At 38.7% G+C, this 8853-nt stretch overlaps 1 pseudogene; it reads left to right on the forward strand.

Annotated features, from left to right (window-relative positions):
• The first annotated feature begins 1715 nt into the window (after positions 1-1715).
• On the forward strand, positions 1716-8544 carry LOC110573943 (annotated as a pseudogene).
• The last annotated feature ends 309 nt before the right edge of the window (positions 8545-8853 follow it).

An 8853-nucleotide genomic window follows, 5' to 3' on the forward strand; every position in this document is an offset into this window, starting at 1 on the left:
GCAAAAGTTCACAAAATTCAGCCCCTCTCATTTTCCAAGTCAATTGCTTTGGGGAAACTTTCCCCTTGTGTGCTCCTCTCTCTCTTGCTCATGTCTACAACCATGGCTCCCTTCCCTCTGCAACACCAGAGATCTGTTTCTCCCCTAAACCATGTCTCCATACTTCTTACCTTCTTTGATGTGGACTCTTCTCTCCCTTTAGTTGTAGAGCTTGTTCTGACAGTCTTCAGATTGATTTCTAGGGTATTTAGGATGTTTTGATAATTATCTAGGTGTGTTTGTGGGATGCAGTGAGCCTGGGGTCCTCCTTCTCCAGTGTCACCTTCCTCTCTTGAACAGTGCTCTTCTGATGCCTTCTATCATCTCAATGAAATTTAAAAAAATATCATTATCTTAGAGTGATGAAGAGAGAATGAGGAATTGAAGAATTGATAACAGAAAAAGCACGTGAAATAGTCATCACTGGCAGTAAGAGGAGTAAATAGACTAGGGCAGGTGTCAGAAAGTTATGGTCTATGGGCCAAATCTGACCACTGACTCTTTTTATGAATAACTTTTTTTTTTTCTGGAACACACAGCTGCTCATTTTTTTTCACATATTGTCTATGACTGCTTTATAATAGCAAAGTTGAATATTTTCAGTGGAGTCATCATGGTTCACAAACTCTATACTATTTTCTATTTGGAGCTTGAAAAATGTTTGCCAACTCCGGGACTAGAGATATGTACTAGGGTCACTTAACAGTGTAAAAACCCACTTCAGGCTTTTTAACATAAATTTATTGTGAGACTAGTCAACATAGTTGTATATTTTCCTCAATCCTCTTGAGTTGCTCAGGAGAAGTTATAAAGTAGGCAAAAGTCAAATTTAACAAGGGTTGCATTTTGCCAGACAATTGTGAGGGGGAGAGAAAGAGTCTAGGATGTTATGAGTTTTGTTTCTAATGATAGATCATAGACTCTAATGGAGGTAATGAAGAAAGTGACAATAAAAATAAGAGAAATATTTTGGAAGGGTGCAGTCAGCAAGATGGCAGAACTGGAAACCCAGAAGCTCCTTCCTGCCACAGAGACACTGATTCAACAACAGTACACAGAACAATTCCCTTTTTGAGAAATGTAGAACCAGCTCAAAAGTTCCTGCAACTCAAGCAAGCACAAAACAGGTGCATCAAACCCGGTGGTAACTCACATGCCATGATTCCTACTTCTGCTTCAGCATGGCATGAACAGGAGGAAATCCCAAGCTGCAAGCATCTCCCTAGAGAGAGAAAGAGAACACTGAAACATACATCCAGTGTTCAGATATTTTAGGGACTGATTTTTAACTTGTGTGGATCTAAGTGCTGGTAGGAGAAGGTGCCATGTTGGGGGCCATTGAGAACAAAAGCAATGACTTGGATGAGCACATTCACCATAGTTCCTTCCCCAGTTGAGGGGAAGAAATTCCACAACTACTGCCTTTTTTCCTGGGGAGGGAAAGAGGTGAAGCATACGTCCAACATAATAGCTCTTCAGGAAGCTACCTGAGGTAATGGTTTTCGTCTGGACTCTCTCAGAAAGCTAATGGGATTCAGTATACTCTAAAAGCCAAGGAGACATGTAGGACAAAAGAGAGCTAAGTGGCTTACTGCTGGCCTACAAGACATGATACAGCAGTCAGGGGAAATACAGCTTTAGGACCTGTCCTCAGAATCGGAAGAGAAGAGTGAAGCATGCATCCAACGTTACGCATTTTCAGGGAGCTGACCAATGGACAGGTTTCTGTCTTGACTGACTTGAAGCACTGGTCTTGGCATACTTTAGAAGCCTGGTAGCTGCTGAAAACAAAAGATAGCTGGGAATCTTATTGCAGCTCCAGACAACTTATTGTACCATATACAGACAATGGAGCAAGAGATTATGAAACCCTTAAAAAAGAAACCAGCAAATCCCTCTACTTGGGATCTTACATGCATAAATGAATGAGATGAAGAAGGGCACTATATCATAATAAAGGGGGCAATCCAGTAAGAAGATTTAACAACTGTAAATGTTTATGCATCCAACATGAAAGCACCCAAAAAATAAACATTAAAAAAACTCATTGAGGGCGCCTGGGTGGCTCAGTTGGTTAAGCGACTGCCTTCGGCTCAGGTCATGATCCCGGGGTCCTGGGATTGAGTCCCATGTCGGGCTCCCGGCTCAGCGGGGAGCCTGCTTCTCCCTCTGACCCTCTCCTCTCTCATGCTGTTTCTCTCTCACTCGCTCTCTAATAAATAAATAAATAAAATCTTTAAAAAAAAACTCATTGATGAGAATACAATAATAATAGGGGATTTTAACACCACACTCACATCAATGGGCAGATCACCTAAGCAGAAAATCAACAAGGAAACGATGGATGGCTTTGAATGACACACTGGATCAGATGGACTTCACCAATATATTCAGAATATTTCATCCCAGAGCATCAGAATGCACATTCTTTTCAAGTGCACATGGGACATTCTCCAGAATAGATCACATACTATGTCACAAATCAGGCCTCAACAAGCACAAAAAGATTGAGATAACAGTATGCATGATTTCTTTTTTAAAAATATTTTATTTATTTATTTGACAGAAAGAGAGAGACAGCGAGAGAGGGAACACAGCAGGGGCAGTGTGAGAGGGAGAAGCAGACTTCCCGCTGAGCATAAAGCCTGATGTGGGGCTCAATCCCAGGACCTTGGGATCATGACCTGAGCTGAAGGCAGATGCTTAATGACTGAACAACTCAGGCGCCCCGACCATGCATATTTTCTGACCACCATGCTATGAAACATGAAGTCATCCACAAGAAAAAAAAAAAAAAGTGGAAAGACCACAAATACATGGAGGCTAAAGTCCATCCTACCAAAGAATTAATGGGTCACACAGGAAATTAAAGAAAAAATAAAAAATACATGGAAAAATTAAAAGGAAAACACAATGGTCCAAAACTTTTGGGATGTAGCAAAAGCAGTCATAAAGGAGAACTATATAGTAATACAGGCCTACCTCAAGAAGCAAGAAAACTCCCAAATAAGCAACTTAACTTACACCTAATGGAGCTAGAAAAATAACAAATGAAGCCTAAAGTGAGCAGAATGGGGGAAATAATAAAGATTAGGGCAGAAATAACTGATACAGAAACTTAAAAAATAAACAGTAGAACTGCTCAGTGAAACCAGGAGATGGCTGTTTGAAAACATTAATGAAAATGGTAAGCATCTAGCCAGACTTATCAAAAAGAAAGGAGAAAGGACACAAATAAATAAAAATCACAAATAAAAGAGGAGAAATAAGAAGCAACACCACAGAAATACAATTATAATAGGATATTATGAAAATATCATATGTCAACAAATTGGACAACCTAGGAGAAATGGATAAATTCCTAGAAACATATAAATTACCAAAACTGTAAAAGCAAGAAAAGAAAAACATAAGCAGAATGATACTATAAAGGTACTGAATTAATAATCAAAAATCTCCCAACAAACAAAAGACCAAGGCCAAATGGCTTCACGGGGGCTTTCTACCAAATATTTAAAGAAGCATTAATACCTATTCTTCTCAAACATTTCCAAAAACTAGAATTGGAAGGAAAACTCCAAACTCATTCTAGGAGGCCAGCATTATCCTGATTCCAAAAGAAGACAAAGACTCCACTAAAAAAGAGAACCAGAAGTCAATATCCCTGATGAACATGGATGCAAAAATTATCCACAAAATATTAAGAAATCAATTCCAATAGTACATTAAAAGAATCATTCACCACAATCAAGTGAGACTTATTCATGGGTTGCAAGTTTGGTTCAATATTCACAAATCAATCAACGTGTACACCACATTAATAAAAGTAATGATAAGAACCATATGACCCTGTCAATAAATACAGACAAAAAGCATTTGACAATATACAGTATCCTTTCTTGATAAAAACTATCTGCAGTGTAGGGAAAGAGGGAACACACCTCAATATCATAAAAGCCATATATGAAAAACCCACAGTGAATATCATCCTCAATGGGGAAAACTGAGAGCTTTTCACCTAAGATCAGGAACATGACAGGTATGTCCACTTTCACCACTGTTGTTCAACAAAGTACTGGAAGTCCTAACCTCAGCAGACACAAAAAGAAATAAAACACATCCAAATTAGCAAAGAAGCCAAACTTTCACTCTTCACAGATAACATGACATTCTATGTTGAAAACCCAAAAGACTCCACCCAAAAAGTTGCTATAACTTATACAGGAATTCAGCAAAGTCTCAGGATATAAAATCAATGCACAGAAGTCAGTTGTATTTCTATACACTAACAATGAGGCAGAAGAAAGAGAAATCAAGGAATCAATCCCATTTACAATTGCACCAAAAACTGTAAGATACCTAGGAATAAAACTAACCAAAGAGGTAAAGGATCTGTACTCTGAAAACTATAGAACGCTTATGAAAGAAATTGAAGTTTGAGAAGTTCTTTATAGATCTTGGGTATCAGCCATTATCTGTAATGTCATTTGCAAATGTCTTCTCCCATTCCGTGGGTTGCCTCTTAGTTTTGTTGACTGTTTCCTTTGCTGTGCAGAAGCTTTTTATCTTGATGAAGTCCCAAAAGTTCATTTTTTATTTTTTTTTCCTTTGCCTTGGAAGACGTGTCTTGAAAGAAGTTGCTGTGGCCAATGTCAAAGAGGTTACTGACTATGTTCTCCTCTAGGATTTTGATGGATTCCTGTGTCACACTGAGGTCTTTCATCCATTTTGAGTTTATCTTTGTGTATGGTGTAAGAGAATGGTCCAGTTTCATTCTTCTGTATGTAGCTGTCCAATTTTCCCAGCACCACTAACTCAACACTCAAAAAACAGATAACCCAGTCAAAAAATGGGCAGAAGACATGAACAGACACTTCTCCAAAGAAGACATACAAATGGCTAACAGACACATGAAAAAAGTGCTCAACATCACTAGCCATCAGGGAAATAGAAATCAAAACCACAATGGGATACCACCTTACACCAGTTAGAATGGCAAAAATTAACAAATCAGGAAACAACAAATGTTGGTGAGGATATGGAGAAAGGGGAACCCTCTTACACTGTTGGTGGGAATGCAAGCTGGTAGAGCCACTCTGGAAAACAGTATGGAAGTTCCTCAAGATGTTAAAAATAGAGCTACCCTAGGACCCAGCAATTGCACTACTAGGTATTTACCCCAAAGATACAAACCTAGTGGAAAGAAGGGGCACATGCACCCCAATGTTCATAGCAGCAATGTCCACAATAGCCAAACTGTGGAAAGAGCTGAGATGCCCTTCAACAGATGAATGGATAAAGAAGATGAGGTTCATATATACAATGGAATATTATTCAGCCATCAGAAAGGATGACTACCTACCATGCATCGACATGGATGGAACTGGAGGGGATTATGCTTAATGAAGTCAAGCAGAGAAAGAAAATTATCATATGATTTCACTCATATGTGAATAACATGGACGACCATAGGGGAGGAGGGAAATCTGAAGGGGGTGAAATCAGAGAGGGAGATGAACCATAAGAGACTATGGATCCTGGGAAACAAACTGAGGGTTTCAGGGGGGGAGGGGGTTGGGGAATGGGGTAACAGAGTGACAGGTATTAAGGAGGGCATGTGTTGTGATGAGCACCGGGTGTTATATGCAACTAATGAATCATTGAACACTACATCAAAAACTAATAATGTCAGTGGCTAACTGAACATAAAAAAAATTTTAAAAACCTGAGCAGTAAAAAAAGAAAGAAATTGAAGAGGACACAAAAAATAGAAACACATTCCATATTCATGAATTGGAAGAACAAATATTAAAATTTCTATAATACCAAAAACAATGTACACATTTAATGCCATCTCTATGAAAATACCACCAGCATCTTTCACAGTGCTAGAACAAACAATCCTAAAATTTGTATGGAACCACAAAGGAACCCAAGTAGCCAAAGCAATCTTGAAAAAGAAAAGCAAAGCTGGAGGCATCACAGTTCTAGACCTCAAATTATATTATAAAGCTGTAGCGAAACAGTATGGTACTGGCACAAAAACAGACATATAAATTAATGGAACAGAATAGAAAATCCAGAAATGGACCTATGATGATATGGTCAACTAATATTTGGCAAAGCAAGAAAGACTATCCAGTTAGAAAAAAATTTTTCTACAAATTGTGTTGGGAAAACTGGACATCAATATGCAAAAGAAGGAAACTAGACACTTTCTTATACTGTACACAATAATAAATTCAAAATGGATGAAACACCTGAATGGGAGACAGGAAACCATCAAAATCCTAGAGGAGATCACATGCAGTAAGCACTTTGACATTGGCGTAGCAACTTCTTACTAGATATGTCTCCTGAGGCAAGGGAAACAAAAGGAAAAATAAACTATTGGGACTTCAACAAGATAAAAAGCTTCTGCACAGCAAAGGAGAAAATCAACAACACTAAAAAGCAACTTATGGTATGAGAGAAAATATTTGTGGATGACATACATGATAAAGGATTACTACCCAAAATATATAAAAGCTACCAAACTCAACACCCAAAAAACAAATAATCCAGTTAAGAAATGGGCGGAAGACATGAAGAGACATTTTTCCAAAGAAAACATACAAATGAAAAATGTCATGAAAAGATGCTTGGGATGCCTGGGTGGTTCAGCCAGTTAAGCGTCTGCCTTCGGCTCAGGTCATGATCTGATCCCAGGGTCCTGGGATGGAGTCCTGCACTGGGGGGTCCCTGATCAGTGCGGAGTCTGCTTCTCCCTCTCCCTCTGCCTGCTGCTCCCCCTGCTTGTTCTCTCTCTCTCTGACAAATAAATAAAATCTTTAAAAAAAAAAGATGCTCAACATCACTGATCATCAGGGAAATACAAATCAAAACTACCCTGAGATATCACCTCACACCTGTCAGAATGGCTAAAATTAACACCCCCAGGAAACAACAAATGTTGGTGAGAATTTGGAGAAACAGGAACTGTCTTGCTCTTTGGTTGGAATGCAAACTGGTGCAGCCACTCTGGAAAACAGTATGGAAGTTCCACAAAAAGCTAAAAATAGAACTACCCTATGACTCAGCAATTACACCACTAGGTATTTACCCAAAGGATAAAAAAATACTCACTCAAAGGGATACATAAACCCTGATGTTTACAGCAGCATTACCAACAATAGCCAAATTATGGAAAGAGCCTAAATGTCCATCATCTAATGAATGGATAAAGAAGATATGGTGTGTGTTTGTGTGTGTGTGTGTGTGTGTGTGTATTTGGATATTACTCAGCTATAAAAAAAAAATGAAGCTCTTCTGCCACCATTTTAAATTCAACGCCATACAACACTCCACTTCACTTCTACCATGACCTGGACTGTGGGCCAGCAACCCTGGCTGACAACTCCACCATTATGGAGGACATGAACGAGTACAGCAACATAGAGGAATTCACAGACTGATCCTCCAAGATCAGTGTAAGCAAGAATCAACGGGATGGGGCACCTGGGTGGCTCAGATGGTTAGGCGTCTGCCTTTGGATCAGGTCATGATCCCACGGTCCTGGGATTGAGTCCCACATCAGGCTCCCTGCTTGGCAGGGAGCCTGCTTCTCCCTCTCCTCCTACTGTTCCTCCTGCTTGTGCTCTCTCACTCTCTGTCAAATAAAGATAAAAATCTTTAAAAAAATTTTTTTAAAAAGAATCAACAGGATGATGGTAAAATGTTTATTGGAGGCTTGAACTGGAATACAAGCAAGAAAGATTGGACTGAATATTTGTTTTGATTTGGGGAAGTTGTAGACTGCACAATTAAAACAGATCCAATGACTAGATCAAGAAGATTTGGATTTGTGCTTTTGAAAGATGCTGCTGGTGTTGATAAGGTTTTGGAACTGAAAGAACACAAACTGGATGGCAAATTGATAGACCCCAAAAGGACCAAAGATTTAAAAGGGAAAAAAAAAAAGTTTTTTTGTGAATGGATTGAGCCCAGATACTTCTGAAGAACAAATTAAAGACTATTTTTGGAGCCTTTGGAGAGATTGAAAATATTGAACTTCCCATGGATACAAAAACAAATAAAGAAGAGGATTTTGTTTTATCACATATACAGATGAAGAGCCAATAAAGAAATTGTTAAAAAGCAGATATCATCAAATTGTTTCTGGGAAGTGTGAAATCAAAGTTGCACCAGCCAAAGAGGTATATAGGCAACAAAAAAGGAAGAGGTGTTGCGGCTGGTGGATGAGGTGGCACTAGGGATTGTGGACAATGTCAGGACCAAAACTGGAACCAAGGATTTAATAACTATTATGATCAAGGATATGGAAATTACAATAGTGTCTATGGTGGTGATCAAAACTATAGTCGCTATGGTGGCTATGACTATACTAGGTGTAACGGGAATTATGGATATGGAAAGGGATATGCAGACCACAGTGGCCAACAGAGCACTTACAGCAAGGCGTCTCAAGGGGGTGGCAATCACCAAAACAACCACCAGCCATACTAAAGGAGGACTTTGGAAAAAACAGGAAGAGATTGCTAAAGTTAACCTATCTTGTAGGATGACACTGAAGATCGGTCTTCTATTGATCTAAGATGATTATTTTGTAAAGGCCTTTCTAGTGTACAAGACATAACTGTGTCCAAATGTATATAGTTGCCAATTAGTTTTCTTTTTTATTTTGTCTTTTGCTATCTGTTTTATGACTCGTGTGGATTTGTATTTATACAGATTTTATTTGTACGATTTCATGTTAAACCTCAAATAAATGCTTCCTTATGTGAAAAAAAAAAAAAAAGGAATGAAATTTTGTCA

Source organism: Neomonachus schauinslandi, chromosome X (assembly GCF_002201575.2).
Source record: "Neomonachus schauinslandi chromosome X, ASM220157v2, whole genome shotgun sequence".
NCBI lineage: Eukaryota > Metazoa > Chordata > Mammalia > Carnivora > Phocidae > Neomonachus > Neomonachus schauinslandi.